Source organism: Callospermophilus lateralis, chromosome 15 (assembly GCF_048772815.1).
Source record: "Callospermophilus lateralis isolate mCalLat2 chromosome 15, mCalLat2.hap1, whole genome shotgun sequence".
Taxonomy (NCBI): domain Eukaryota; kingdom Metazoa; phylum Chordata; class Mammalia; order Rodentia; family Sciuridae; genus Callospermophilus; species Callospermophilus lateralis.
Genome location: NC_135319.1, coordinates 20,627,529 through 20,635,900, shown reverse-complemented (window position 1 = coordinate 20,635,900; position 8,372 = coordinate 20,627,529). Strand labels below are relative to the sequence as shown.

General features: G+C 36.3%; 1 pseudogene; it reads right to left on the bottom strand.

Annotated features, from left to right (window-relative positions):
• Positions 1 to 2,260: 2,260 nt before the first annotated feature.
• Positions 2,261 to 7,433, bottom strand: LOC143381544 (ribonucleoside-diphosphate reductase subunit M2 pseudogene; annotated as a pseudogene).
• Positions 7,434 to 8,372: the final 939 nt, after the last annotated feature.

The following is an 8,372-nucleotide window of genomic DNA, read 5'->3' as shown; positions in this document are numbered from 1 at the left end:
AAGAAGTTTTGGTGACCGCATTATAAGTCACAGAACAACTGATAATTGTCTTTGTATAGTATAATTCAGTCGAGATCAAAATATTCTATCATTATATTGAAAAATTTCTAATATTAATCTTTAAGTACTAAATTTCTAAGAGGCTTGTTGTTTTGGCTGAATGAAAACAAATTGGCTGGGGCCTGGAGATGTGGCTCAAGTGGTAGCATGCTCACCTGGCATGCTCGCTGTGCTGGGTTTGATCCTCAGCACCACATACAAATAAAGATGTTGTGTCTGCCGAAAATTAAAAAATAAACATTAAAAAAATTCTCTCTCTCTCTCTCTCTCTCTCTCTCTCAAAAAAGAAAACAAATTGGCTGAATTAAAATTTATAATTCTTATTTTAAAAATAATTCTACAGAAATGTATTTGATATTAAATCAAATTGATGATTCTAGCCATCTACATTGTTTATATAAATAAGTCTGTGCTCATCATTAATTTCATTTTAAAAATATTTGAATCTGTAATAATTATATCTATAATTTCATTTTCATTGTTAACTGTAAAATAATAGGTATAATGTATAACAGTTTCTGAGAAGGATTCTATGCTGTTATTTAAATGAAAATGTTTACTATGTATTGCCTGAAGTATTTTTATTTTATTTATCTTGGCCTTGAAATGTTTTTGTAAAGAAAAATCCTCTCATCTTGATTTTAAACATGTCCCTTCTTTAATATGTGCCTCATATTTTTACAGCTGGACTATTTTTAGTTTTGCAGGGAAATTTAATAATTAAATATGGAAATACTGATTGCATTTGTTTTCATTTCCTTCTTGGAATGTGAATTCAAATTAAAAACTTTTGATGAATTGAAATACTAAGTTTTATACTAATAATGAATCATTTTCTGCCTAGGAGATGAATATGAAACTTGCATTGACACCTCTGTGAGTATACGAAAGCCAATTTAAAGGAGATTTTAAAATATTTAAGTATAAGCATATTATACATTTATTAGCTTTCAACTTGAAATACATATTTTTAATGATGCTTAGGTGTTCAATCAAAGCTTTTCAGAAATAAACATTATAGAATTTACTCTCATATCAGTTTAAATCATTTATTTTTCTTTGGTCCTTTTACTTCTGAATCTTCATAGAATATTATTGAACTTTCAGTAAAGTTTACATTTATTACTCAAAAGTCATTTCAGTGATTTATTTCTATTGAAAAATCTGAAAAGAAAATACCTTGAAAAACTCTAAAACAAGAAAGTTCTGTTTCCTACTTAATTTTTCCAGTCCCTAATAAGAATTAACTTTCTTTTAAGTTGTCTCAAGGTTTGAGTAATTGAACCAGAAGATTTGGAAAGTATCCATTAAGAAAACAGGGCAGTGGAATTCAATGGAGGTGATGGATTGCTTAATGTAGCCCTCATTGGTCTATAGCTATAATCCAAATGTACTAATAAATGGTGCTTCTATAAATGCTGAAATGCATGTATACTATAACTATAATGGGCTAATAAAAACATTTTTTAAAAAGTAGTAGTAATTATCTCATCATGAATTACAAAGTATCTTAAAAGATATCTAATATAAGTCAGGCACAGTGGTGCTTGGCTGTAATCTGTATCTCAGAAGGCTGGGGTAGAAGGTCAGCCTCAGTAGTTTAGATGGAACCTAAGCAACTTAGTGAGACCCTATCTCAAAATAAAACATGAAAAAACAACTGGAGATATGACTCAGTTCCCCCTGTATAAAAAATAAAACACGATGAAGCACATGTTTTAGAAACCAACCACAACATCAGATTTGAGGGTACAAAAATACAGCCTTCTGTTTAACAAAACAATACCTCCTGTTAGCACCATAGCTGAGGATTGCTCCAAAGTTATTTTACCAATGCAGTAATATACAAAAGAGGAATGATTGGGATAAATGTTGAAAAAATAGACCAAAATGATCATTTGTTTATTCACGTAATAATAATAGACTACTGCAAAAATTAGAAAATTCATTAAGAAGTCAAGATACATGATAACTATTTAAAATTAATCTTTCTGTACATCTGTTAATCACACTGTAGTTAGCACACTATGACTTCTTGGCCATATGTAAGCTGTTGCCTTTTTTTAAAAGTATTTTTTCAAAATTTAAAATTCTTTTTTAGATATAAATGACGGCAAAGTGTTGAATTCATTTTAGCCGATTTTTTTTGTGGGGGTAATAAGGGAGAAAAAAATCAGCAAAATAAGATCCCATCTTCTGTTCATTTAGAAGTCAGCATCCAAGGTAAAAGAATTCCCTGTTGGATTTGACATCTCTCCCATCCTCTGAAAACCTTGCTAAAGCCCAGCTTCATCATAAGCCTGTCTGCCATGAATTCAATATACTGCTTCATCAAAGTGCAGTTTATCTCAGTGAACTTCACAGGCAAGGCCTCCATGAGGAACTCCTGTTCTAAGCTGATAGCATTGATAAATATTTCTTTTACTCTCTGCTCCAATGGTTTGTGTAGCAGGTGTTTGAACATCAGGCAGGCAGAATCATAAAGTAAACCCTCATCTCTGCTAATAAGTTCACGGTAAACTTAGGCCAGGCATCAATTCCCATTTCTTGAACTAGAATGTTGATTCAAAAGAAACATAGAAGAAGTTTCCTTCCACAGCCGCAAAGGCTAAAACACATTCTCTGTAGGTAGCTTCTTTGTCCCCAATCCAATGCAAGACCGAATTTGCTTTCTTTTTTACATAAGGCGTTGTTTCAATGGCATTGAAGAGAAATTCCCTTTCTTTGAAATATTTTAAATGTCAATAAGGAGACTATACATTTCACAACATAGTTTTCCATGGCAATTTGGAAGACATAGAAACAGTGAACTTCTATAATTTGAACTTCCTGGCTTAATCACTCTGCCAAATTTTCATTTACTATGCCATCACTTGCTACAAAGAAATTCATAATATAAGACATAAAAAACCATTCCTCAGATTTCAGGGCTTCCTAGTGCAGAATGTCCTTGGAAATAGCCACCTCATCATCTGTCAAAAAGGAACCTTCAGCCTTCTTAGAAATCTGCCAAATATCATGGTATCCGATAGGAAAGAAGACAAAGCAGTGAGGGTTCTCTCTCAGTATAGTAGTTCATCCTCCATGCTGGGGGCAGTACTTTAGTTTTCAGCTCCATGGGCTCCTAGAAGATGCTCCTTGCAGTCTTACTGACTAGGATTCAGGTCCCACTGAGGGCTGGGGGGTATTTTCCTTGTCTGTCAGGCTGAGCCCCTTCAGTGGTAAGAGCTGCAGCTGCTACTGGTCTGAGATGTTGGCGAGTGGTGGCATTTGCAGACATGGAGGTGACAGTGGACAACGTGGCTAAGTGGGACCTGCAGCACTCAATATCTGTAATGTTAAGTGTCACAATAAACAGAAGTGATGAGATCAGTTATTGCCCATCATAAAAACTGCACATTTTCAAAAAGGATTACAATTTCGAGTAGTGAACAGGGAAAGAACAGAAGTGATGTATGATTATGAGGCTGGAGGAGAGAAAATAGAAGTAAAAAGTTAAAGGAAGAGTGAAAGAAAGAACAATAGAAATTGGCTGTTAGCAAAAGAAAAGAGAGAATCTAGGAAAAAAAGTGAAAGAAAAAAATATGTATAGTAAAAATAACAACAAAAAAGAATACAAAACAAAACTGATATATACTAATAAACATTCTAGTCCTCAAAATACTGATTCATGAAAAATGCTAGAAATGAGAAAAAAAGAAACAAAAATGAATATGTATAAGTGTCCAAAAACCATTTAGGTTACAATTAAACAGAGAAAAGAAAAAAAATTAAAAGGGGCAAAAAAGAGATCTCAATGAAAATTAAAGAATTGTTTCTGTTGGAGTTCAAAATATTCTCGGCTCCCCTTCTAAGCAATGTTAGGTAGGGTAGGGTCACTGGTATGTTCTGTGAGTGGAAATCCTGTAGATGGAGCTCCTGGAGGCGGGATTTAGGCTTCGGTATGCTCCAGGTTCCTCATTGAATGGCTATTGGTCTGAAGATTTTAAATCAGCGCACCTCCAGGGCTTAGCAGTTGCTGGTCCACATTTAGGAGACTCCACCCTAAGGATCTCACCTTGGTTCCACTTGTGCAGTGCAAGAGCTAATCCTTAGTTGCCCTCTGACACCTGCAGACCCTGTGTTTTGTGGTCTTTGTGGTTCTTGGGTTCAGTTTCTGAACTTAATCACTCCTGCCCCTGCCCTTTCAAATTCCCAACAGGGCCTCTCTCTCCTGGTTGGTCATGCAAGTGGCTGGATTGGAGGGGGAGGGAGAAAATCAAGTGGGTTTCCAAGATCTGTATTCCCCTGTGTAAACTGCTCTCTGTGTTTGATTTTCTCCTGGTCACTTAGGCACACTGTATGTTTGGTGTGCGTTTGCCAGGGCTGTATTTCTGGCTAAGTTTGGGTTTGCCAGGAATCAGCTTCCCCCAGCATCTGGACCACATGCTGAGGCTGCAGAATGGTTCCTTCCTTTGTACTCTCCAGGAGGGATACACTTTACCACAAGGATACTGTGCAAAACACCTTTCAGTTTAGTGGAGCCATGACTTTGATCTCTGATCTCTCAGTACCCAGACATGCCTCAAGCCTCCCCAAAATATGGATTCCATTAATTCCCTTACCCCTCCATTTTGCATGGGGGACTACTCTGCCTGCCACCATGGTGGCACTGGGGATTTCTTTCTTATTTTATTATATCCAATCTCCTGTGTCCTGGATCTGCTTTGAATGTCCGGTACTAATTCCCAATAAGGTCCCTTTTTTTGTTTGTTTGGTTTTTTTCACGCATCTTGCTGAGAAGCTACTTATCTGCTTTCTTGGTTTCATGCCCCAGAGCAGCCAGGAAAGCAACTTCCTCTCTTCTGCATCTTGAAAAACACCCTTTTTGGTAAAGTTTAATGCCCATTTGCTGACATTTGTTTCTGGCTGTTTTTGTGTTTTGTTACAGCAGTGGCTGAGTTCATTGCATTGTCAGGGATAATATACACCAGAAAACCTAAAATACTTAACCACCTGACTCACTAAAGAGAAAATTTGCCAACCCCTGCCCTATGTCTTCAATAGGAAACTATGTCTGAGCAACAGGGATATATAAAATACATATATTGTACAAAATATATAAAAGACGTAAGATTAAACATAACAAGAATTGACCAATTGATGCTTACATTCTTCATGAACAATAAATGCATTAAAAGTCCAGGAAATTATACATATACATATATATGATTAGGGATTGAACCCAGGTGTGCTTAACCACTGAGCAACACCCCCAGTTCTTTTTATTTTTTATTTTAAGCCAGGATCTTGCTAAGTTGCTGAAGCTGGCCTCAAGTTTACAAAAAATGAGCAATAGAAAAGTATACTCAAATCCTATACAAGTTACCACAAGAAAAAATTAAAATTTAGGGAACTTTATAGCATCTCTGTGCACACTGAAGTTACACCAAAAAGATAACACTCAAAAAATAGATAAACTATAAGCTACTATTTTGAAGTACATTTAAATACATTAGGAAAGTCACTTGTAAGACATGAAAGAACAGCAATCAAAATTAGAAAAATTCAAAATGGGATGATGAGAAAGAATTAGAAACTAAAAATTTTGAAATGAAAATTATAGAGGGAAAACAATAACTGATGAAATACCTTATGAGGAGGAACTTATAGGAGTTTAGGGTATAAGCATCAAAAACAGGCAAAGTATATAATAGAATTTTTAAAGAAAATCAAAGCAAGTATTCAGAACAAATAGTAATTCTAGAACAATTTTTAATAATTCAAAGAATATTCCTGAAGTAATTTAAAATTGCAAATTGATATAGTATGTCCCTAAGAATTAAATTAGTATGGCTAATACTTATTCTCTATTTGAGTTATTGAAGTTTGAAGAAAAAAAGTATTTCAGGCATTTCTTCAAAAAGAATACGAGAAAAATAAATTATTAACAGATTTTTTGATGTTAAATACTTTACAACAAAAATAGAATAATATATGTATTTACAAAGAAAAATTTTGTGAGCCGAGAATTTTTTATCTAGCAAAACTGACCTTGTTGTACAAAGGGTGCAAATTGAAGAGCTCAGAGAATATTGTTGCCAAAATTGCTCCCTCTGGAAAACTCAACAATGCAGAAAAAAATTCTAATCAAATGTGATAGCCATTCTTAATTTTTTGAAAAGAACTGGATTTTGAAATGGGGCAAATTATATTCCATGCATGTTTGAACATGTCAAAATGAACCCATTCTTATGTATAACTATAATGCACTAATAAAAAATGTGCTGTACTAGTGCTGAAGTATTTATTTACCCAGGAATTCTGCCTATCTGAAGCACAACATTAAAGCAATTGGCAACAAAGGGCCACGGCATTCTGAGAGACATGGCATTCTCAGAGTCTAAAGTACTACTGGCCTTACAAAGCAAATTGGTGTGGGTTCCCTTAGTGACTGTCTAAGCTGACTGCCACTGAGAATGGAGCCATGTTGGGGCCTACCCAGGCTGTTGGAGTGTGCGTTGTGGGAGCAGCTTATTTTGATGAGACTTCCAGGGGTCTCTCTGGGAAGACAGTGCCTAAGCCACCTGGCACTGACTGCCATCTCCAGAACCAAGTAGCACCCTACTAGCCCTGACATTTGAGCACAGTGGCCACCAGCTAACATCTCAGGTCAAGTTCTGTTGGGGAGACTGCTCCAAGTGGTGAAGAGAATACCAAGGCTCCTGACAGAGCTAAGGGCCATGAATAAAGACTTTAAAGGCAGACCCAGTGTTAAACAGGGTTGCTCATGTTTTTTTTTCTGGATCTATACTTTCAAGAAAAATATGTCAAATTAAGGAAGAGTAGATAGGATACTAAGGTATAAAACAAGTAACATATGAACAGATAGTCTAAGGATATGAGACTGCTGGGGTTCTTTATGTTTTTTGTTTTGTTTTGGAGGTCCTGGGGATAGAACCTATTCCTTGCACATGCTAGGCAAAAAAGTACTCTACCATTGAACTATCCACCAGCCTTCTTCACAGTTTTTAGTGAGAAGAAAAGAAACTCCCACTCATCACTGTGATGAAGAAGAGCACAGGTTTTGTTGTGTTGAGGCCAGGACAGGAGCCACACCTACAACCAGGGGTGTCCTACCTAGGAACCAGAGTGTGAAAACTCCAGACACCCATCTGTCAAGAGAGAGGCTGCCTTGAGAAGACAAGAGGGAACTTCAGAATGGCTGGGTAACACTGGGACATGGGTTTGGAGATCCTAACAAATTGGGTTGGGAAGCTCCTGCATGAGAAGGTTGTGACTCGAGCTTACGATGATTTAATAAGGGATTTTTTTCATGATAGTGTAAAAACAATACACATTCAGTATAAATCATGAATTTTGAATCTGATCATTTCTAGAGACTAGAAAAATTCTGTATGATCTTTTCTTAAGATGCTTTGTGGCAGCATCAAGCCACAATTCTCAGTCAGCCCCAGGATCAAGAGGTCAAGAGCCATCTATGGTGTACTATACTGCTAAGCTAGGATGTTCCAATGCATCTTCAACTCAATCATATTTTTAACTGGGTTGATCAGGTTATAACCCATTGTAAACAGATATACTATGACTTCCTAGTCCTGGAAAGTCAAAAAGGACAGTGCTTTTATTGTTCTCACTTTTTTTTTTTTATTGGGGATTGAACCCGGGGGCACTTTACCATTGAGCTACATCCCCAGTGCTGAGTAACTGGGATTACAGGAATACATCACTGCACCCAGCTCCATGGGCGTTCATGCAGGCATATGTCTCCTGGCACTACTTTACTTACCCAATGACACATGTATCTTCTAAGCAGGGCAGGTAGTAACATGTCACATTCCAATCATAAGCCCTCTGCGTTCAAATGTGAGTACAGTTATGAAATATGTGCAAATTTGGGATGCATCACTCGTTTTTTCACTTACCCCTAAAGTCTTACCACGATTCATTTGTACACCTACTGCAGCAAACATGACATTGCATAATTCTTGATTTGACTCTCCCATGAGCTCTTCAGTAGTTCACCTGTGCTTTATTCTGCTTTGATTTTCTGTTAACTAGCATGATGGCTAAAATAGGGGTCCTCTGTAAATATTAGATGAATGGAGAAATGATAGCTACTTCCTTGTCATATAATGTCACTGTTATGTAATCTTATTCCTAGCATAGTGGTTTATGACATGAGCACCTGATGCTCAGCAGCTAATACTAAGGCTCATTTTACAGACCCAGGTCCATGAGATAGTCAATAAGAGAAGTGTTCTATGATCATAGGAGTTTGAGAAATATATATTCCACATGGTTTTCTTGAA